The following is a 19,596-nucleotide window of genomic DNA, read 5'->3' as shown; positions in this document are numbered from 1 at the left end:
CTCCTCTTTCCTTCCAAACCACACCCAATCCACAAATAAATCCTATTCATTCATTTTATTTGCAAAAGATATGCAGACTCCAAACAACTCTTGAAACTTTGACAGTGATCACTTTTATTTTTTTTAATTTATTTATTAAGTTATTACATATGTGTCCTTATCCCCACATTACCCCCCATCCCCCCATTCATGGGCAGTGATCACTTTTCGCTTCATGGAGAGAGCTGCCTAGCAGGGCTCCAGCTTCTACTCTTGTGTCTATTACGATCTCTACTCTCATCCAGGTGTGCATTTAAAAAAAATTGGATCACGTGTCCAACCTTTTGGAAGCCCTCTAATATCTTCCCATCTCGCTCAGAGTAACACCTACAGCTCTTCAATGATGGGGGTGCCATAACTCCTGCTCCTCTTTCTGTGCACAGCTTATGCATGTAATTCCCACAATTCTCCTGTTTCCTCACAGTGGGCTGGGTGTAGTGGTGATGCCCTCTCTGCCAACCACTAACCCAGCTGGGCAGCCCCCGTGAGGGCTGTGCCCTCTGACTAGAACACTCCCTCCCCACCCCACACACATACACAAGAGTCAGCTCCTCATCTTCTCCAAAAGCGTTGCTGAAATACTGTTGTATCAGTAAGCGTTCCATCAGAGAAACAGAAGCAATGGCATATATACATATATGAAGTGGTGTGGGGTTTTTTATGTGTTTTATTTTGTTTTCGTGGAATCGGCTTACATGATCTTGGAGACTTAAATGCATAGGGCAGGAAGGACAGACTGGAACTCAGGGGCATGCACATAAGCCCCAGGTCACAATTGGAATTTCTTTTTCAAGGTGCTGCCCTTAAGTTCTTGCAACAAATTGACTCAAATCCACCCTTATGATTAAGAATCACCTCCCTTAATTAGACTAAACTGATGATAGACTTTAATTCCATCTACAAAAGCTTGTACAGAAACACTTAGAATAGTGTTTGAATAACTGGGACTATAGCTTAGCCAGGTTGACACATAACATCTTCTCAATGAGGCCCCTCCTCGCCATCCCCACTAAAACTGCACCCCCACCACACCATAGACACCTGTCATGCTGCTTTATTGTTTCAATACCATGTGCCTCCTACAGAGTAGTAAATGCTCCATGAATAGTGGTTAATTTTATATCTCCTGGATACATGAGAACACTACCCAACACATTGTCAATACTTAAAAATATCTATTGAACAAACACATAGAAAGCCAGAGTAGGAAGAGAAGAAAAAAAGGTAAAGTTATGGCATATGAGAGCAATCCCTTGAGATTTCCCAGAAAAATATGGGGGGTGGGGGGGACGGAATGTCAAATCTAGGAAAAGTCTAGACAAGAACCAAGTAAATCTTTATACCCTTTAGCTAGATTCCAGAGCTTCCAAAAAGCATTCTCCCAACACTATACTACTATCTCACACTTAAAAATTATTAATCTTATACTTTTTAGTAAACATTCCCTATTCAAATTCCATAAATAAATCAGATAAATGAATCTGATATCGCATATTTTAAAAGTAGACTTTGTTCATATCATTTCTAACACTGGTATTTAGTCAAATTTTACTCATTTCACATGGACTGTACATCTCCTTACTCTTTTAATCTGGACCAGTGCCCTCACTTGTCTTTTCATTGTATTACTCTGAAACACCAAGCCACCAAGCCAATTAGTTGTCTTATAGAATAAATTGTTTTGTGAACTTGTCTGAAACTGTTGTGTCATAAAATGTATCCCTCTACTTCCTATATTTTCTATAAACTGGGAGCTACATTTAGACTTTTAGAAAGCATATGTAAGCTGTTGGCTTTTTTATGCTTCACATGACATCACATTAGCTGTCATACAATCTCAGTGTTTCTTGATTAGTAGCATCATGCTTGAATAAGATCTTTTGAGAGCTCTTATAATACCCATTATAACAGGCTGCCTCATTTAGAAAACATGTGTTACATACTTTGTGCTTAGACCTCTGCTGCTACTTTTTAAAACGTGTACCCTTATGACAGTAGACACATTATGTGGCATTCCAGAAAATGAAAACTTCAAAAATCTTTGAAACTTAACTTTAGATTTGTCCTCAAATAAAGGCAATGCGGGACATAAAACACTGAGGTGAAGATAAACTCTGCCATAGACTCACTAATAAGCAGCCAAACAGCAGGAATGTAGCAGAGTTAAATAAATATTGAATAAGTATGCTTCCATTTGATTTTATACATAAAAATTTTACCAGGAACTCGTTGCATTATATCTATCCTATCAATAATTAGAAAACTGACAAATGAGTTGCAAAACACGGGTATTTTTTTAAGAAAAATATTATTTTAGCACATTTAATATATCTTAGAACTAAATACATATATATATATTCCCATGTTTGATATATATGTAAGTGTGTGTGTGTGCGTGTGCGCGCGCATGTGTCCACAGGTAAGAATGTTTCTGGATATTCAAAGAATCATATTTTTCTTCTGACAAAGCAAACTTAATAGTGGTAATATGTATTTTATATTTATTTTTAAGTACATTTGTAAATTTACCACTTGGACCCCAAGTCCAGTTCCTGTTTTCAGAGGCCATTTTGCACAGAGAAGTCTGGCTGCTGTAACGGTGTAGGAACAGCTCTCCCGTTCACCTCGGTACCACTTCTCCAAGATACAGAGCTGCCAGACACAGGCAGCCTTTGCGGTAGCCCTCTGATGTCCCAGTCTCTACTCCAACCAAGTGCACATCCTTCCTGGGTTCTCTGTGCTCTTTGAAATTGGAGGCTGTCTTACATCTGAGTACCTCACACAGCCTTGGTGATTCTGTATGTCCAAATACAACGTCTCCTGATCTCCCATCTTCCTTTTAATATATTCCTCTGTCCTTGAAGTAAGCAAAAACAATTCTAAATTTATTAGAATTTTTTAAAAATATATTTAATTGCTAGTGCAAATGCCTTAGAAACTTGTGCATACACAAATGCACGTGTGCATTCGTGTGTGTGTGTGTGTGTGTGTGTGTGTGTGTGTTGCAATAGCTATGGTTGTGGATATGATTATTATTGTTGTTGCTTGAGTTTTTAACCACTTCATTATAGAGATCCTAGAGATGATGAGAAGAGCTTGCAGAAAAATAGCCATGGTGAAGAGTGCTGTTAGATGTAGGGGAGGTTTTTGGATAACAACACCAATTCTAAAATGTTGGCCACATGGCTACAGGATGCAGGACTGGAGACACTCCAGCAACCTCTACATACCCCATTTTAAGCTATGGTTTAGAAACAGTAAGGTTTTCTTTGCATTTATCATAATGTTTAAAGCAGAATAGATATTCAACAAATACTGAGGGAAACTAAAATTGGTGTTTGGGTGGATATAAAAGGATTTGCAATCTTGGCTGCCTCTGGTGAAATGGAATCTCATACCTAATTTTTCTCCATTAAGATTTTTCATTGGTGCTGGCTGTAAGTAAATTGTGGTAGACAGGTTACAAGTCTGTGGTTACTCTTAAATTTAAATCTAATCCTCTGTTACAAAAACAAGTTTATACCAGAAAGTTGACTAATATCCCTCAAAAACATATACAAATACTAAAGTTAAGAATATACTTAGAAAATGCAATATGCAAACACAGTATCTATATATATAACACCCTAATATGCAAATAGACCGAATGGCAGAACAACCGAACAACCAGTTGCAATGATGTGTGCTGACCACCAGGAGGTGCACACAGAACATGGCGGGCATTGGTAGCAGACGAAAGAGCATGGAATATGGCGGGCATCGGCAGCAGTGGGATGGTGGAGCAGGTGAGCAGGGGCGCCAGAGCAAGGTGGGGTGCCGGTCACTGTCATTGGGTTGAGCCTCTGGTGGTTACTGGAAATTCTTTGCTCCCACATGCCGCAGTCCCTCCCGACACTCACACCCGCTGCAGGCTCCTGGCGCCGGTCCAAATTGCTCAGCGCCGTCAGTGGGTGCGAGTGGTGGCTGCCAGCCCCGATTGCCCCTGAGAGCTTCTCCACCTCCCCCTGCTCCTCAGGGGCCATCAGGATAGCAGCCACCACTCGCACCCACTGACAGTACTGGCCCCAAATGCACCAGGCAGGACTTCAGTGGGTGTGAGCAGGGCAACGCTGTCAGTGCGTGGGAGTGGCAGCAGTGGGAGTGGGGCTGCTGGCAGACAGGGAACTGGGGGCTGCAGTGGGAGGGGTTGGGCAGAGGTGCAGAGAATGGCTCGAGACATGCCCTATGCCCACTGCAGCCTCACGGCCCACAGTTCCTTTCAAGGTGCATGAAATCGAGCACTGGGTCCCAAGTATGTGTATAATTCATCAACATTTATCAAAATAGTTCTTGAAGTGTGTGTATGTGGTCAAATTTGCATTACCTTTTTAAAAATATGTAGAGTTAATTTTCTGCTTTTGGAGTTAATGGCAAACATGTTTAAGTGAAATATTGCAAAAAGAAACATATATTTTAAATACCTTAAAAAGCAATAAAGCAGATATTTTGAAAAAATTGAAAAGAGTTGTATATTTTACTCTAAACTTTAAAAAAATCTCTATTTCCAAATTGGAAATAATTATTTGCTTCTAATTAATTGAAATTAAAATTTTTAATAAAATAGTAGGATAATGCATATAATAGAAGTTGTCTCAGAAATTCTGAGGTCAAGTCATTAACGTTATAATTGATATCAAACAGTGAATTACATTTGGATTAATAAATTTATTCATCCAACAACTATTTAATATATATCTGTTAGTGTAAGAGGCCAAAGTGGATATATATATCTAAATACATAAAAATCTTCTTGAAGGAACTTACCAAAGAATATTCATGAAAAAAACTATGCTATATTATAATTTCTCTGCATTGCTTTTTTCATAGAGGAGCTAGTTTAAACAGTTTGCCCATCAAAATCAGATGACTGAATGTCCTACAAGAAACAACTATATTCTGAACAACAGAAAACAAATAGACAAAAAACAAATAAATAAATAAAAATAAATAAATAAAAACAGAGCCTCAGGAACTTATAGAACAGAAACAAAGATCCAACATTATATCATTAGAAACCCAGAGGCAGAGGAAAAAGAAAGCGGAACAGTTAGAGTATTTGAAGTAGTAATGGCCAAAAACTTACCAAATTTGGTGAAAGATACAAATATACAAAACAATAAAGTGGAGTGAACCACAAAAAGAATGAAATAAAAATTCATAACCAAGACAGATCATACTTAAACTTCTGAGAATGAAAGACAAAGTCTTAAAATCAGACAAAGAATTAACACATTTTCTAAAGATAATTGAAATGACAGCAGATTTCTTATCTGAAACCATGGAAGCCAGCAGGAGGTGGCACACCATTTTACAGGTGTTGAAGGAAAATCTTCAGGGAAATTCTTCTGGGGTCCAGCTGATTGGGGTGAGGGGGCTGATCGGGGGCCGGGCCAGTTGGGGAGAGGGACTGTAGGAGGTTGCAGGGGATGATCAGGGCCCTGATTGGGCAGGTTGGCCACTGAAGTACACATCATAGCAACCAGTCATTCCGGTCGTTCCAGTTGTTCCGTCGTTCTGGTCACTTGATATATATATATAGTTTAATTATTTTCATATCATAAAATGTTTATATGTACTTCAAAAAATGTCTTATTGTTGTTAAATCAAATAGATACTTTCAAAAACAATTATAAAATATATAGGAACTATTTAAGAAAATTGAGTATTAACTAAATATTAGATATGAGGGGCCTGGTGCACAGATTCGTGCACTTTGAAAGAAAATTAATTAGAAGAAATATTTTTGAGGCCGGAGAGGGACTGTGGAAGGGCTCCAGGGCGTGTCCAGCACATCTCGTCCAGTCCAGATTGGCTGGACCCCAGCAGCAAGCTAATATACTGGTCAGAGCATCCGCCCCCTGGTGATCAGTGCACATCATAGCAACTGGTCGAATGGTTGAATGAGCAGCATATTAAGCTTTTATTATATAGGATAATTGGGAAATTATTGTTAATTTCATTAACTAGGTTAATAGCATTTTGATTACAAGGTAGAATGTCCCATTATAGGACAGGCAAGCTAAGTTATGTAAGGATGAGGTATTCTGATAATTTTAGTGCTTTATATCATTGTATTTACATATATATATATATATATATATATACACTAACATATAATGCCAAAATCTTTAAAATATGAATGATTGAGTTAGGTGGTGAATATCCAGGAGTTTGTTATACTATTAATTATTCAAACTCTTCAATATGTTTTACTTATTTTTTAAAAGATTTAAAGCAAAACAAGGGTGGAAAAAAAACAGAATCACTTTCTTAAATTAAAAACAAAGTGATGCATAATTCTAATCTTTGTTCTAATCATTGTTATTTAAATGTATCTTATTCTTTAATTTTTTGTTTTATTTGTCATTCAAGTACATTTAATACGTTAATATAGTGCTACATGTAAATACATATTTTATATGATCAAAAGTTAGTGGAAACTGCTTGATTTTTTTTGTTCCACTAATTCTCAATACATGATCACTTCTGGTCCTAAATAAATTATTTTTTTAAAACTGGTTTCTGTTATGCATTTACCTCAGAATGTTGAAATGGTTTCAATAATAAATAATTTCAGAAGTTATTATAGGGAATATATATGACCTACCCACAACAATAAAATGATTATGGTTTACAGAATTAAAATGTAAGGAAACTCTGCCCTGGCCAGTGTGGCTTATTTGATTGAGTGTCACCCAGAGGTCACTGGTTCAATTCCTGGTCCAGGCACATGCCTGGGTTATGGCTTGATCCCCAGAAAGGAGAGTGTAGGGACAGCTGATTGATGGTTCTCTCACTGATGTCTCTCTCTCTCTCTCTCTCTCTCTCTCTCTCTCTCTCTCTCTCTCTTTTTCCTTCTCTCTCTATCAAATTAATGAAAACATATTTTAAATAATAAAAAATTAATTCAAAGTAATAAAGGTAAAAAAACAAAAAATGTTTCAAAGGACAGTAAGAATATAATACACTCAGATTTTGTTTTGTATTGGGATTAATGTAAATTTAATGTGGATGGGGATAATTATGTTAGACACAAAAAATAGTACAACTGAGTTTAGAAGGAAATAAGTCTCAGTGGAATTGCTAAAAAATTATTTTCATGAATTCAGAGAGGTAACATTTTTTCTTGAAGCAATGGAATGGAATGCATATGGTTTAACATATTAATAAATTGGCATATTCTGAAGCTAATTCAAAGTGTAAAAAGTTATAGAGGAATTGACCTTAAGAAATCACATCATTTCCAAATGCAAGACTATTTTTGGAAGGTGTGGCAGTTTTGAGGCTCAGTGCACATTGGGACAAAGTTTCCCAGGCTGAGAGGATCAATAGTGCATTTGAAGGAAACAAAAGAGTTGGAACACAGCTGCAAGAGAGAGCACCATTCCTTCAGGTGGAGAGGCTGACCGGCTTCAACAGCCCTTTCAAATGCTTTCCCAGGCCATCCATGGCACTCTGTCTCATAGTCAATGAACTCCAGCCACTTCACTTCTGACCCTCCACAATAATCAGGTACAAGGAAACCACACCATTGGAGGAAGGAGAAAACTAAAATGAAACCTTGAGTTAAGCCACAATAATCCATTCTTAATCCCTACCTCTAAACTTGGGCTGAGATGCATGGGAACATGCACGGAAAGCGATAGACAAGTTTGAAGACAATTATTATTTTATTCTTTCTAATTTTGAGCTGACACCTGAAGTCTCTGGATGCCTGATAGAGGATCAAAAGGTAAATTCACCCTAGCTGCAGTCTCTGACGCTTCGTGTCTTTCACCAGTAAACCCTCCTTAAAATTAACCAGTAGGGCAGTAGTGCAATTAGGACCTGGATATTTGAGGAAAAAGTTCTCAAGGATATTAGGGGGTTCCTAATTTTATTGCAGGTGGTCTTGTAAAGGGACACTTGGCAATATCTATTAATCTTGTATATTCAACTACAAAAAAAATAGTTATTTTATCTCAGGGATGCTGATTGAGCCATTTGCCACGTTCAGGTTTTTATTCCACACATTTAGAACAATTTCAACTGTAAAGGTGGCTTTGTCTACTGACCTGTACTATTTTCCTAACAAATCGCTCATTTTAACTGAAGTATCATCCTCCCTTTAAGACAGTTGGCTAATGCTATTGTCCCGATTTAGAACTGCTTATTCAACTGAACTACACAATGTGCATATCAGCTGCTGCTGGGGAGATGAACTTTATCTTCTCTTCATTTGGTTAAAGCATATGGTGCCTTCCTTGTTTTGAAATAAAATAGCACTGGGCATTCCTTCCCTGCCCATTAGAGTCTTTGGAAACACATATATATATATATATTCTGGCTTAGTTAAGAATTTCATAAGCAGTGGTGAAATCAGAGTTTATTATAACTAGGTATGTTATAACTGCCCTATTTAAAATGTGAAATTTATACTTAAGAATTATTATGCACAGTGGCAACATATTAATACTGACTTTATTAGCTCATGGATGGCTATGTACAATGAGTTATATAAAAAGTTGATTTTGTTCCTGCTGACATTGTTTCCACCTCGCAGTAACGTGAGCTGTAGCAAATCACATTTAACAATCTGTGGGTCTCTGACCCTCAGCCTTTTCATTCCCCTGAAACACGTTTTAAAAACTGGTGCCTCTTGCAAGATGAGGATCAAATGTCAGCGTTGTGAGTAGCCTAAGAAAGTTAACCACTGAAATGGATAAACCTCAGGTTCATATTATTAAATAGATGACTTTGCTTAACGAATGGACATTCAGTTAGAGACTGATTTCATCTTCAGAAAAATGATTTAAAAAAGAGAATGACAAAAAAAGAAGAGGGCATGCACATTTTTTTAAAAAAAGGTAAAGTCATAGGAATTAAAAACCATCACAAACATTTGGAATAACTTTAATGGCTTGAACCATAGGACTGTTTGGGTTTCATCTTTTATAATAATAAAACTTACCTAAGATGATCACTTTGACCGGGTGTACTTTATAAGAGAATAGGAAGTTTTCCAAGAAGTTCTTCCTAATCCTTAATGGTATCAGTTTTGATGGAATGGAAGCAAGCAGTGCCAGTTACAGTGACATGAGGGAAAGCCCTGTTTAAACACACCAAAGTCACATATTGAGGCAATAGAACCTTAAAGAAAGGTGGTTTTAATAAAGAATTCTTTTTATACTGGACGTATTTGTTTAGATTTATATTCTGTAGACTCTGATGACAACTCAATAATGATTGCTCCAGACCTCTGTATTAATAAGATTTAATATAGTAAAGTTTCCAGAAATGTGTTTTTTGAAATATTATGAGTCAGGAAATATTCCTATGAAGCTGAATCTCATCAACAGATTTTATGAGTTTGAATTCAAAGAATTATATATAGTCTCTAAGAAAAAAATGACCCCAAAGCAAGCAAATTAGTTAACTAGTTCTTATGAGTGACAGATATGTATGCTAGAATGCAATACATCTTCTATGAACCTTTTGAAGTTCACATTTTTGGAGTTAATAGTAGAATAGAATCCATTCCGTTTGCAGATGTATTGCATTGTAATTGCCAAAGGTCTTGGGCCAAAATATTAGTTCTTTTAAAACACACTACTGATTTAGAAATTTTAAATGGGTCTCTTAGATCATTCAAAATAGGTGAAAAATTATATGTGGGAAATACAAAGAATTCAGTATGTATGCAGCAACTTAATTTAACAATGAGGATAAATTTTTCATATATTAAAATCATTTTAGGATGTTTTCATAAGTACAGCTTGATGTTAATACAGTTATTTTATGACCAGAACAGAACATTTGGGATCAACATATGTGAAAAAAAAAAATATTTCCTGTGATTTACATGGTTATTTCACTTACTCTGAAGCAATTTATTACTTCTATATTTTAATCACAGTGCTCTTTTCTAAATATAAGAAAATCCATCTTATATTATCTATGAACTTATTTAATTTTTAAAATCTTTAATAGGAATGAAAATAAGTTCTTTAGCAGTGAATTTTTTTAAAAAAATATAAAACTTTTATAAGTTTTTAAAATAATTATTCTTTAAATTTGGAATTTTATAGGAAAACATAGGAATAATCCAAGTGTATTTGGATGCCTGTGTGTATAAAAATCTTTTAATATTCGGTAACACCAATCTCATTTCTATTTTTCCAAAAGAAATTCTATATGTAAATTAACAAAACAAATAAACTAAAAACAAAATAAACCTTCAGGTAATGCATCCAACTTCTATAAAATATTTTTATTTTTCTCATCATAATGACATTATTTTTTTCCTTTCAGTGCAGACTCCTCTGAAGGTAATGATCCTACTACTTACAACACTTTGAAGTTTGATCAATTATATTTAATCACAGTTTCTTTCTTCAATACATGATTTACTTACTGATTTAATAAAGATGCATGAACAATATATAAGATCAAATGACAATCTAGAGACTGTGTCTAACAATAGTCAATTTATTAAAGGTATCCATATAATCAGCTCTTTAATATTATGCAGCTATAAGTAATTTGGTTAGAGCCATTTTCCAAACTTCAATCTATTTGATGAAGTCGTCAAAATTTATATTGTTAAAAACAAAACATCTATAATCATTAATACCTGAAATGAAAAAAAATACAAATGAGTTATAAACATATAACATACAATGTTTCTTAGCAGAACTTGAAATTAAACTTTAAAATATAAATATTTGAAAACAGACATTATGGAAACAAACAGACACAGAGAAAAAAATTGATGGTCACTAAACGGGAGGGGGCAAATGGGAAAAAGGTTGAGGAATGAGTGAAAAAGGTAAAGGGATTAAGCACAAATTGCCAGTATATAAATAGTCACAGGAATATGAAGCACAGCATAGGGAATATAGTTAATAATCTACATTATAAAAGACCAGGGGCTGTCACTTTCTAAACAACCAGATGGATGATCGGTCACCAGGTGGGGGGGGGGGGTTGCGTAAGGGCAGGGGTGCTGTGGGGGGCAGTGGGGCAAGGTGGGCTTGGCGAGGTTGTTAGCAGCCACTGTGGCTGCTGGCGAGGCCCAGAGAGAGACAAGGGCTGATCAGCAGCTGCCACAAAGGCTGCGGATCAGGCCTAGAGAGAGGCTCAGAGTCAGAGGCAGGCAGAGGGGTTAGGGGCAATCAGGCAGGCAGGCAGAGGCAGTTAGGGGTGATCAGGCAGGCAGGCAGGTGAGCGGTTAGGAGCCAGCGGTCCCAGATTGTGAGAAGGATGTCCGACTGCTGGTTTGGGCCCGATCCTTGTGGACATTCCCCAAGGGGTCCCTGATTGAAGAGAGTGCAGGCTGGGCTGAGGGAACCCCCCACCATGCACAAATTTTGTGCACCAGGTCTCTAGTATTGTAATAACTATGTGTGGTGTCATATGGGTATGATACTTATTGGGGTGGTCATTTTCTAGGGTATATAAATGTCTACACACCATGTTTACATCTGAAATCTGAAACTAATCTAATATTGTATGCAAACTATAATTGGACAATAAATTAATTTTTAAAAATGAAATATACATGTTTTATTAACTGTAATAAATACTTAGCCTATAGAAGAGATTCTTTTGTATTAAAAGCAACAAAAATCATCTCCAATGAACTTGTAATTGTCAATGCGATATCATACTGATGACTGTGGTTGACATATTAATATTTTCTGTCTTTTAAATTTCTTTGATTTATATAAGAACATAGAAGATTTTCTGACACTATTAATGTCATTCTAATAAATATGGTGTTTCAAAAAAGTGTTATGTTTTGTCAAGGGAAATTGTACATAGAAGCATCGATGGTAGCAATATAACTTCCAAACCAGATTTCTCTAAGGAAATGCTTCTGGAAAAGTTTTTATTATAATTGATGTGCTATGATGTTATGAACAGAATTTTCCAGCTGAAAATATTTTCATGGCTTATAGTCAGCCAAATGGTCTGGCTGTTTTTGACCACCCACTTAAGAAGAGAAGATCCGGGAATTATTAATTCCTTTTCTCAGAAGTCTTTAGTTCACAATCTTGTACTCCTCCACATCCTCTAAATTTTTGTGCTGTATATAAACATACATAGGTATATATCAATCAGTATCTTTTCACTTGCTTTTCCTTTGATCATCCTCCTTATGTCATCTATTACAAACACTTTTGATAAATCATATACCACAATTACAGTTTTGATCACATTACTCATTCTCAAAATCCTGGTTTGATATTTGAGAATTAATCATATAATGTAGGGAAGAAAGATCATCTGATCACATCAATTGGTAAAGAAAAAACATTTTAAAAGTTCAAACCCATTCATGATAAACACAGGAAAATAACAATAGAAAACAATTTTAACTTGCTAAAGATACTGTATAAAACTTAGAGCAAATATTATATTTAACATTAAAATGATTAATTATTTCTACCCAAAATTTTTTTAGAAAAAGGTGGGTTTCCACTCATGCTATTCTTGTTCAATGTAGTGCTGGGAGTTCTAAATAGCATAGTAATGCAAGAAAAGGTAATTAAATACATAGTGTTTGGAGAGGAAGAAATAAAAGTGTTCCTATTTACAAATGACATTGTTAGGTAAAAACCCTAAAGAACCTACAAATAAGCTCTTGAAACCAATAAGTGAATTCACCAAAGTAACAGGATATAAGAAAAACATAAAAAATATATTATGTTTCCATATACTAGCAATGAACACTATGATAGTAAAATTAAAAATACAACTCTATTTACAATCACTCAAAACAATGAACTACCTGAATATAAGTCTAAGAAAACATGTATTGGACTTGGATCATTAGTTAAGGAATATTTCTTACCTAAATATTTACATTTCTTCTTTATATTATCACTATGCAGATGAAAAAAAATCGAAGAAGATCTAAATAAATAGAAAGGTTCACCATGTCCATAAATTGGAATATTCAATATAATAATAATGTTAATTCTTCCCAAATTGAAATGCAGATTTAATGCTATTTTTATAAAAATTTCAGCATTATTTCATATAGAAATATCAAAGATTAATAATAATACTATTTTGAAAAAGGACAGTAAAGTGAGTGGAAACAGGCCACTCAACTTCAAGATATTGTATTATTGGAAGAGGGTTAGCCACATACATTAATAGTTTAGTATAGAAACCCAGAAACAGACCCATAGAAATTTGTCCTACTGACTTTTTACAAAGGTACAAAAGCAAATCCATAGAGGAAAGACAGCCATTTTAATAAATAGTACTGGAACCATAGGACATCAATAGGCAAAAACAAACACAAATTTCAACCTAAGTCTCATATCTCATACAAAAAGTAAGTAAAAATGAACATAGATTTCAACGTAGAATGTAAAATTATAAAGCTCTTAATAAAACATACAGAAGTAAATTTTTGAGACTTAGGACTAAGCAAAAATGTAGAAGTGACACAAAAAGCACAATTCATAAAAGCTAAAATGATCAACGGACTTAATTTCTTTAAGAAAGTATTTGTTGTGACAAATAGGACAAGCTACTTGGGGAAAAGACATGAATGTACATTTCTCTGAAGAAGCTACAGACATGGCAAAGAAGCACAGAAAATGATGCTAATCATTAGTTATTTGAGAAATGCAAAATAAAACCACAATAAGATACCTATATACTTCTATCACAATGGCAAAAATAAAAAGTACTGACAATACCATATGTGGTGAGGATGCAGAAAATCTAGATTGCTCAATGTCCCATTGTTAGTGGGTATGTAAAATAGCACAGCACATTTTACAACAGGTTTACAGTTTTTTTTATAAAAAGCAAATACCATATGAGCCAGAAATTGAATTTCTGGGCATTTATCCTACACAGATAAAACCTTATGTTCACCCCAAAAACCTGTACACATGTCTATTAGCAGTTGATTTACCATAGCCCAAACCTGGAAAGAGCACAAATGTCCTTTAATGACTGAATGTTTAAAACAAAAGAAAAATAAAAAATTGGGGGGAAAAAACAAACAAGACAAAACTGGTACACCCATATTATGGAGAAGTATCTTCTAGAGTAATAAAAGCCTAATAAAGGATTACCTACTGGATGAAGCCAGGGCTATGAGGGAAACCCAGGTCCCGGGTGCCAGAGGGAAGCCAGTGCCAGCAGCCGGGGGAAGCCTACTCTTGCACAAATTTCATGCATCGGGCCTCTGGTTGATCAATAAAAATGATGGACTGTTGATGAGAAACGCCAATACCTAAAGGCTAATATTTCATATACATTTATATGACATCCTCGAAATGACAATATTGTAGAAGAGGAGAATAGATTAGTGATTTCTAAGTGTCACGTTACTGTAAAATGAACACTTAAAGAAGCAAAGGCATTTCTTAAGCTGGGGACACAGATGTGACAGAACACAAAGGCAGAGAAACAGAGCTTTGAAGTATGAGAATGACTCTACCTCCCACTGCTGGCGTGATGACTGAGAAAAGGGGCCAGGGACCAAGAAATATGAGCAGTCTATAGAAGCTAAGAAAAACCCTGGGCCATTAGCCAGCAGCCTCAGTACTCCAACAACATGGAACTGGATTTGTCCAACAACCTGAGTAATCTTGGAAGCAATGTTCTTCTGGATGCTTCTGAAAGGACTGCAGCCCTGTTGACACCTTGATTTTGTAAAACCAAAGCTACATGGTACTTAGACTTCTAATCTACAGAACTGTGAGAAAATAAGTGGATGTTTTTGTTTCTCTACAACAAGCATAAGTAGGATGTTAAATATCCATGTACAATTTTGACACATAGAATCTGTGGCATCAGTCCTTGAATGACAGCAAATCGTTCTCACACAAGGACACGATCCAGAGGTGTGCATGGGGGTAGTAGATTCCCTATACTGCTCTTCACTTAACAATTCACTGATGATAGCCAGGTATGCCGGAGTAGCAACCTAAGAAAGGGTGGGATCAAAATGGAGTCATTAAATTTAGTTTCAAATATTTACCCTCTAATTCAATAAGCATTTGATTCATCACCCTCCAAATCATTAGTTTATGCAAAATGTCTCAATTGTGATACGGCCATCATGAATTGCTAAGGTTATTGAGTGTTTTAAACAAAACTGTACTGTTATCCAAAGCTTTCCTTGTTGGTCTTCAACTGAACATGTATTTTGGTCCAAACTTTTTCTAAGTGACTTATAAACTATTCCTTAATTCATATCTGTCTTGTCTTACAGATCAGAAAATATACAGTAAATGTTTAACAGAAACATTTAGGGGTTTTGAGCCATATTTCCATATTGCTATTAATTTGGAAATGCAATTTTAGCATGAACACTTTTAAACTCTATTTTGCTTGTCTACCTGTTATTTTTTTAATGGCACACCTTCAAATCAAATGCCAATATCAACATCATTTTGATGTGCAATCAACATATAAAATAATATGGTGGCCAGTTTCTATTTCCTTTATAATATGTACTCTCTTAAATTTGCCATGTACTTTTTTACTAAGAAAGAAAAACTAAATTACTATTTTGGAGAACTGAAAGGTATAGTTACCTTCAATTTGCTGCCTATAATATAAATCAGAGGCTAATTACATAATATAAAAAATTAATTTATAAGGACACTTTTTCTTTTATATTCAGATTTCTGTCCAAACTGGATAAATGAAAAAATATTACAAAATAAGTATAAATGAGTTTCTCTTACACTGAAAGATGTTTATAAATTAATTTATTTTGTAGTGTGATTTACATTGAAGGGAGGACTAACAAAAAAGTCCAACAGCCCTAGCTGGTTTGGCTCCAGTAGATAGAGCATCGGCCTGTGGACTGAAGGGTCGCGGGTTCAATTCTGGTCCAGGGCACATGCTGGAGTTGTGGGCTGGATCCCCAGTAGGGGACATGCAAGAGGCAGCCAATCAATGATTCTCTCTCATCATTTATGTTTCTATCTCCCTCTCCCTTCCTCTCTAAAATCAATAAAGATATATATTTTTTTTAAAGTCCAACAAACAAGAAGTCTATGAAAAATGAAAAATAATATAAACATGGAAAGAGCAAGCATATTTACATACTCTTTGATATGATATCTTGAAGATATGCTTTTCTTTATGTTTTGCATTTTTAACCAGTTAATTTTCCCTTATCTCTAGAGAGGTATCTATAGAGAGAGCATAGAACACATGAAATGTTTCCAAGTAAATTTTTTTAAAAAATTAAAATGATTCTCATACAAACAAATATTGAGACTGTATCAAAATTTGTTTAACCTACTAATGAAGGTATCAGCAAGATGGTAAATTCAGTTGAAAAGACAATTTGAGGGACTAAAAAAAAAATATTATCACTGAAAGAAAAAAATGTGGAAATAAAATTACCAGATTAGAAACAGAACTAATTATTACACCACAATAAAACAATATACTTTGTCATTATCCATCTTCCCAGACATAAATGCAGGTTCAAAATCTACAAATTTAATTCATATGCAATGTTACATGATGTACCCACTAAAGCAAGCAAAAGCTCATTCTCTTAGAGCAGTGGTTCTCAACCTGTGGGTCGCGACCCTTTCACAGGGGTCGCCGAAGACCATTGGAAAACACATATATAATTACATACTGTTTTTGTGATTAATCACTATGCTTTCATTATGTTCAATTTGTAACAATGAAATTGGGGGTCACCACAACATGAGGAACTGTATTAAAGGGTTGCGGCATTAGGAAGTTTGAGAACCACTGCCTTAGAAAATTAAATATACCCAGGGTATGCCCATTTCGGTATCAATCAACTGTGACACTGAAATGCCATGAAGTTACCTTTTGCTTTATTTCCAATCTTCGCTTATTTTTTTCCTTGACCTTGGGATGTAATACTTTATTGATTTCTTTGACCTGGAGAGGTTGTCTCTGGGCCCTAAGGAAGATATGTCCTTAAATCCAGTTATTCAATCTGATAATTTGTTGATTATGAAGTTAATTTGGTATGTCAAGATCATTATCATGGACAGAGTAACATTAGGAACATGGCTGACTAAGATGTCTCTTGTCACATCACCCATCAACAACAACAATTTGGCATCCATTCATGGACAAAAAGAGCCTCTGTGGGAGCTGTGGCATCCTGTGCCATTCATCAAGGGACCTGGGAGGAGTCTGGCCCACCTTGGGTGTTATGTAGTGCCGGAAGCCGGTCCATCCTTGCTGCTTGACACAGTCGCTGCAGGATAGAAACATCTGCACAGCATATGTTTCAAGGGACCTGGCGTATATAGCATACTGTTCTTAATATGTTTGCTCCCCTTAGTGCTGTGTGTTTTAACCAAGGTCACCTCTCCGAGAAAGGTTGTTTCCCCAGGTGGGGATTTTTCCCTGAAGTTAGGGAGGGGATGAAACTCCATAACTAAGTGCCAGGCGGGTAGTTAATCACTTTAACTACAAACAATCATGCTTAAGCTACATAATCTTTACTCCCTGGAATGGAGATAAGAAACGCTCTAACCTTTGTAATAGAAATTGACAGGATTAAAATCAACTGGTATAAATACGATGTAACAAGACAATAAAAAGCAGAACCTCTCTGGAGATCCAGACCAGAACTTGGCTGGAGTTCCTGGCTAGAGATCCTGGCTAGGCTGCTGATCAACTGAATGCTGTCTCCGTGTCATTCCTTCTTCGCCGACTCCGTCCACACCTTTGGGGACCCCTGGACCTGCTGGGGTTGGACCCCGGCAATGTAGGGACACAGCCTCTGTCCCAGCTGTGGACCCTCAGTTCCCTGTGAACTGCTCCAGCCTCACTTGGCCCTGGTTCGGGATCCCCTGAGAACACCGTTCTAGACAATTATTCACAGACAAGAGAGCCTTTGTAGAAGTCTAGGTTTCCAGCAGAGAATTTACAGTACATCATTAGAGCAAAAGGCAAGCAAATAAGCAAACAAGTTTGGATCATCAGAAAGGGTAAGAGGAACAATTTGACTTTTCCCATGTCACTTCCCCTTGCAAGTTGGAGGAACAGTTCAGTTCCATAAAAGAACTCAGCCAAAGATTTGTCCCGTGGGGGAAAGTGGGTGTGCGAGTGGGTGCCCAGCTTCCCCGCCTGTGTGGGCTGAAGACTAAGAAGCCTATTTCTCTCTCCCCTCATCTAATGAGGGCTGACTCATTAAAGGGATTTGGATCCTATTCTCTTGTTTCAAACTCTACAGAAACCCTGCTCATGAGCTTCTGGGGATGCCTTCCCCAAAGGTCTCCCCAAACAGAACCATGGGCAACCTGGTGCACTGCCCCTCACCCACACACCACTCCCCTACCTCTCAGACACACTCTGGGACCAGGTCTCTGTGTGAGCTCCTGACGACAGCGGGGAGAACAGGCTTTGGTGCATGGCTAGTGAGCACCCATAGAAAGCCACATTGAATCTGGGGGCCAGGAGAGCACAAACTTGAATTTTAACCTTACCCAGGGGAAAGCAAAAGGGAGACCATTAGCATGTGGCTGGTGGATTGCAGGATTCAGAGCTGGCAATACAAACTGAACCATTCTGCCACAGAGGGAGCAAAATCATGGAGCAGACATAAAGATAGAAGGTCTGAGAAAACCTGGGATCACTAGCAAGGCTGGTTGGTGGGCTATATTTGTTTCCCAAAATTGGTTATTAAAGTCTGAAAGAGTTGACTGCCCGGCAAATGCAAAGACAGCAATGTGAGACTTCAAACAACATGAAAAATCCAGGAAACATGACATCACCAAAGGATCACAATAACCTTCTCATAACGGACCTCAAAGACATGGAGATCTGCAGTTACCTACCCAATAAAGAAATTGACTAATTTATCAATATATAGTGCCTTTATTTGTCTCATGTAAAGCTTGTTTCTCATTTCCTTCATTAATGTCTTTTATGTGTAATTGATTTTTGTAGCATTTTTTTTATTTTGTTTTCATTTCCTTTTGGGCATTTATATTTTTAAATACATCTTGGAGAATGCAAATGTGATTGTGGTTATCTGACAAGTACTAATAACTATAATCTTCTAAAAGTAATTTAAATTTCTTGAGCTTCAATTTCAGAAATTGAAAAAACATATTTTAATTGTTGGGAGAAAATGCATGAGAAAATGTCTGTGGAGTGTCTCTCATAGTGCCTGGTATACAGTAGGTGCTCAATTAATGTTCTCCCTTTGTACATCTATATGTAAGCCTAATCTATAATAACAAAAGCATAATATGCAAATTAGCTGGACAGCTGAATGACCTTCCAGATGACCTTCCCAACGAAGCTGGGGCTGCGAGGGCCGAGCCCCTTGCACAAATTTCATGCATTGGGCCTCTAGTTTTATTATAATAAGATATGATATGATATATAAAAGAACATTGTTATGTACAGATTCTTTAATTTTCAGACACTTCAAATTAGGTTGTTTTATAAACCAAAGATTTAGAAATCTTCCTTAATCTACAAATCTATTATGTTTTCTAATCCTTGCCTGAGGATATGTTTTTATGGATTTTTAGAGAGAGA

The sequence above is a fragment of the Myotis myotis genome, unplaced genomic scaffold, assembly GCF_014108235.1.
Source record: "Myotis myotis isolate mMyoMyo1 unplaced genomic scaffold, mMyoMyo1.p scaffold_m19_p_3, whole genome shotgun sequence".
Taxonomy (NCBI): domain Eukaryota; kingdom Metazoa; phylum Chordata; class Mammalia; order Chiroptera; family Vespertilionidae; genus Myotis; species Myotis myotis.
The sequence above is the reverse complement of the archived record's forward strand: the minus strand, read 5'-3'. Positions refer to the sequence as shown.